Source organism: Helianthus annuus, chromosome 17 (assembly GCF_002127325.2).
Source record: "Helianthus annuus cultivar XRQ/B chromosome 17, HanXRQr2.0-SUNRISE, whole genome shotgun sequence".
Classification (NCBI taxonomy): Eukaryota; Viridiplantae; Streptophyta; class Magnoliopsida; order Asterales; family Asteraceae; genus Helianthus; species Helianthus annuus.
The window spans coordinates 23,039,913-23,045,454 of record NC_035449.2 but is presented as its reverse complement, the minus strand read 5'-3'; the positions used below and the strand labels follow the sequence as shown (position 1 = coordinate 23,045,454).

Here is a 5,542-nt window from a genome sequence, read left to right as displayed (position 1 = left end):
GCAAATCGAATAAATGAACTTTACAGAAGTAAGTCCGATTAACCTACGGTGATCGTGATTTTTTTTAATGTTGGGTTGAAAGGCTTAAACATGAGAATATGTATATTGTGTGCTTAAATTATATGGGTTTAAGGCAAGTTTAAAAGTGGGCTGTGTTATATATATTCATATTGGGCTGAAACATGAGATTATATATATATATAGCTAGAATTGATTCCCGCATTGTAGGGTCAATTTGTTTTAACGTGATTTAAGTGTACTGAATTCTTTTTTTTTTGTAATTGCTTATCGATCAGATCAAAACGTAGACCAACTGAAACGTCCATAAAATAAGCATGAAAATATATTACATTTGATATGACTTATAAAACATAAAGTAACTTAGTTTTATATCATGTAATGAAAACGTCTTGTATTTGAACCAATTTGTTTCGGAACAGTAGTTACGTTGACATGTAGACCAATGATGTGCACAAAATGCAACATATAAATTACATCAATTGTGGCATAAAACTAACCCTTTTTTAGTACTAATGTTGGAAAAAGTGTGTTTTTGTCTTCCTTTTGTATTTTCAGGATTAAATGAGCTCAAATGAACAAAAGAAGCAAAAAGACAGCTAAATCTAACATAAATACAAGAAAAGGAACAAACGTGGCATGCCCGACCCCCCGACAACATCTTCCCAAGCAAAAACAAGAGAACAGAAGACTGAACATGCCCCGTGCTCAATGAGCACGGGGACGTGCCCAAGTGTCAGCAGAAAAGACAAAGTCGTAGAAGCTTCTATCACCCACCACGAGGGCATGCACAGCGGACACGGGGCCGTGGTCAACTCTAAGATTCGCAGAATCTGAGGAAATCTTGATAGTACAAATACGCTTCTGCACACGGGGTCGTGCCCAGCGGACACGGGGGCCTGGTCAACTAATGCAGACAAACTACAATTAATGAAGAAAGAGAAGAGGGATGGACACAGGGCCGTGCCCGAGCTTCTGTTCAGGCTATAAATAGGGGTGCTTGACTCACTTGCAAATCATCCCTTGGCACACCACCTCTCTCGAACTTCACCCACACTCCACCACCATCATCCATCGTCCATCATAGTGTGTGTGAGTCGTCTCGGGATCTAAGATTGATCGTAAGAGTTCTTGACAATCAAAAGGCCATGTTTGCCTAAGTCTCTTACATCACTTGGTGAAGACAAGCATTTAGTGTAATACTTTTTATTTTTAATCTTTTCGCACTTTTTATTTGGTTATGTATTAATGACTTTAATAACTAGTTTTATATGTTAAAGGTGATTCTTCCTTATCATTTGTCCGTGGTGTCTTGGACACAAGGATTTTAAGAAAGTTAGAAATCAACGGCCTAATTGTTTTTTCTTATTTTTCTGTTTTTTTAGATTTTTTCTTAATTTTTCAGTTTCTGCAGGGCTCAGCACGGGCCGTGCCTGGTCGGACACGGGCCGTGCCTAGCATTATTACTGGCAGTTTTTATTTTCCGAGTTATAGAGAGTTGAGCACGGGGCAGTGTCGGTGCAACACGGGGCCGTGTCGAACTCCCCAGTAACAGGGATCCGGAAAACAATCACTGTATCTCCGACCACGGGCCGTGTTCATCTGAGCACGGGGCCGTGGTGAAGCTTCTGACCAACGTTCTTCTTTGTTTTTTTTGCAGGACTTGGAACTCGGGCGCCACATTTGCATTAATCCACGTAGTGTATGAGCTCCGGTTCTAGTAGAGACATAAAAGAACCCCTAGAAGAACCCGAACGCTTTCTACGAAAGAGACTTAAAGCTAAAAACCAAGAGAAAGTTTCGGGGGACCCACTTCCAATGGCGGACCAACGTACCCTCATGGATTACCTACGACCCACCGTAGGTAATCTCGGCGCCGCTATCAATGCACCGAATGTCGAAGCCAACAACTTCGAACTTCGGCCACATTTGATACATATGCTTCAAAACTCCGCAACCTTCCATGGGCTTGCGGATGAGGATCCTCATCTACATATTACTAATTTCTTAGAAATATCTGATACCTTTCGGATCTATGAAGCATCAAACGACGCCATCCGCCTTCGAATGTTTCCATTTTCACTAAAAGACCGAGCTAAGGCTTGGCTTAATGCCCTCCCAGTTGGTTCGGTAAACACCTGGGATGAACAAGCCCAAAAGTTTCTATATAAGTATTTTCCTCCTGCTAAAACGGCTAAATTAATGACTGAAATTAATACATATTCACAAGAGGATGGGGAATCTTTATATGAAACTTGGTAAAGGTTTAAGGAGCTACTAAGAAAGTGTCCTCATCACGGTCTTGCGGTGTGGCAACAAGTATCCACTTTCTACAATGGGTTGTTGCCACACACAAGACAAACATTTGACTCTAGCTCCGGGGGACTTTTAGGTAATCGTCGCCCAAATGAAATATACAATCAAATTGAGGAAATTGCTCAAACCAATTTTCAGTGGGACACTCTCCGAGACAATAAATCTATTGCCCCGGGCGCCCATAAGGTTGATGAAAGCAATTCTTTACAAGCCCAAATCGAGGCCCTTTCTTCAAAAATCAAAAAGCTAGAAATGGCAAAAATAGCCTCGGTCATGGCTATTTTTCTCAACAACAAGGTGGACGAGAAAGGCTTGAAGATACTGTATCTCGCCTCATCTCCGACACCGAAAAGAAAAACTCGGATCGATTTCCACAATTGGAATCGCATTTTAGAAATCAACAAACTAGTATACAAAACATTGAAAAGGAATTAAACCAAATAGCTCAGAATTTCTCCGAGAGACCACAAGGCGCGTTACCAAGTAATACCGAAACCAACGCAAAGGCGCAAGTACATCTCATAACATTGAGAAACCATACCGTGGGTCCCGAAGAAGCTCCATTACCACTAACTGAAAGAAGCCAATCTAGCCAACCCACAACTCCACCCACGCCCCAACAAGAGAAGGCTTCTCGGCCAATTCAAGAGCCTACTAAGACTCCTCCGGTTCCATACCCCGGTCGGTTAATTCGTCAAAAGACCGATGAGCAATTCGCAAAGTTCGAAAATTTATTAAAACAATTGCATGTTAATATTCCATTTATCGAAGTCCTAACTCAAATGCCTAAATATTCAAAATTTATGAGGGACTTCCTCACTCATAAAAGGAAAATTGAATCATTGCAATTAGTTAATTTAGGCGAAGAATGCTCCGCCTTACTACTCAACAAACTCCCGCAAAAGAAGCTTGACCCCGGAAGCTTCACAATTCCTTGCTCAATTTGGGAATCCCCCGTTCGTAATGCACTAGCCGATCTCGGGGCAAGCATCAACCTCATGCCCTCATCAATGTTCAACCGGCTCGGCTTAGGGAAAACAAGCCCTACAAAAATTAGCATACAACTCGCCGATAGATCCGTCAAATATCCACAAGGTGTCACTGAAAATCTATTGGTCAAAGTCGGCGAATTTGTCTTTCCGGCCGACTTTGTCATACTAGATATGGAGGAAGATGCTGAAGTACCACTCATCCTAGGGAGGCCATTCCTAGCTACGGCCCAAGCAGTGGTAGATATGAACGATGGAACACTAACATTGAGGACTGGGGACAAGGACATGAAGTTTGGAGTTGGAAAAAGAGTAGAAGACGACGACCTGGTCAACTACATGAAGGTCATTGACTCAAGTTTGGATGATGCTCTCCGATGGTGTAGCATGGGATGCAAAACATCCCACTTGGGTAACATATGACCAGGCTTTGGGTCTAGCCAAAGACCCTTATAAACGTGGCCCACCACGGAGGCATTCCGCGGAACTATCCTTAGTTTAGTTTAGATTAATTTTATGTTTTCTAGTTTAGTTTTAATTTTCAGGAATAAAACACACTCAAGATGGTGAAGGATAACAAGGGAAACTTGCACCAGCACCCCGTGCACAAACACAGAACATCCCGAAGATTTTTCTTCATTACAGCAAGTTCAGCACGGGCCGTGCCCACCCAACACGACCCCGTGCTGCACAACCTGCAAGAAATGCCCAGTTCAGGTAACTGGACACGGGGCGTGCTCACTGAACACGCCCCCGTGCCCAGGCTTCTGTTTCTTTTTATCAATTTCTATTACTGGCGATCTGAACACGGGGCCGTGCTCGGACACCACGGGGCTGTGTCCAGACGCCCAGTAACATAAATTTTTGCTTTTTCACACCTTTTTACACATCCAAACTATTAGAGACAACCAAGTCAACAAGTCAACATAATCCTTTTAGGCGGGAACTTGTATTTTATTTATATATACTTGTAATCACTGTTGTATAATATCCAAGAATAGGCCCGTCATTATCTCCTGTAATTCCTCTCTTCCAGTTGTATACTTGGCCTATATTAGGCTGTTAATGTTTGTGAATATGCAAGAAATCATTCAATCATATTATGGTATCACAGCCAAAGAAGCTCCTCTGAGCGTCGTTTTTTTTCCGATCCAGCAGACCTCTTTTTTTTTCCGATCCCGGCGAACTTTTCAGTCCACCTCTTCATCATCATGTCAAAAACTATCATCGAGGTTACCTCTCACACACACTTTCCGATCAAACTACACCCTACCAACTATCTAGCCTGGCGCAAACAGGTCATGGCTACCTTGATTGGCCTTGGTCTTGACAACTTCGTCGACGGAAACAACAAACCTCCGTCTAAAACTCTCGCCACAGATACCAACAAACCCAATCCAGAATACTTGACCTGGTTCCGTCAAGACCAAATCATCCTTGGCGGTCTCCTTGGCAGTTGCTCGGACTCGATCCAGCATATCGTTGCCTCTGCCGACACTGCCTTCGAAGCATTTGCACAATTAAATGCCAGCTTTGCCAGCCACTCGCGCTCTCGCATCATCTCACTCAAATCCCGTCTTGCTAAAAACCCAAAAGGTTCAAGACCCATGGCGGAATTTCTTCATGATATGAAGACTATTGCTGACGAACTCGCATTAGCACGAAGCCCGGTTACTATTGAAGATCTCACTGTGCATATTATCAACCAACTAGGGGATGATTATGCCAATGTTGCTGCTGCTCTAAAAATGCGAGACACGTCTCTTACCTTTCCGGATTTATTTGACAAGCTCGTGGACCATGAACGAGAGTTGCTTGCGACTCAATCGACTCCACCAATAGTTGCTGTCAACACAACCCAACGGTATCAAAGTCGCCCACCCAGTAGATCTGGAACGGACTCTCGCAACCCAAACAGGTTTAATGCAAATGGCCAACGGTACTCGAAACCTACTGGCCAAAACAGTGGTAACACGTATGCTCCACGCGGTAATCGTAATTCTTTTTTTTTTTGTCAATATTGTTCAATCCCTGGACACGACACTAAAGACTGCAGGAAATTGGCTCGTTTTCTAAAAGATAACAACATCACCATGTCCATGACACCAGCCCCTAGTCCGATGGTTAACACTTCCTCGGCTAGAGCAACCCCTTCATCCCCTTCTTGGATGATGTTTGACACAGGCGCTACTGATCATGCATCCCTTAACCAAGCATCA

General features: G+C 43.2%; 1 non-coding gene across 1 annotated transcript; it reads right to left on the bottom strand.

Moving 5' to 3' along the window:
- Nucleotides 1–2,214: 2,214 nt before the first annotated feature.
- Nucleotides 2,215–2,321, bottom strand: LOC118489529. The gene has a single exon (XR_004887549.1). It is a non-coding gene; the product is annotated as a small nucleolar RNA R71 (small nucleolar RNA).
- Nucleotides 2,322–5,542: the final 3,221 nt, after the last annotated feature.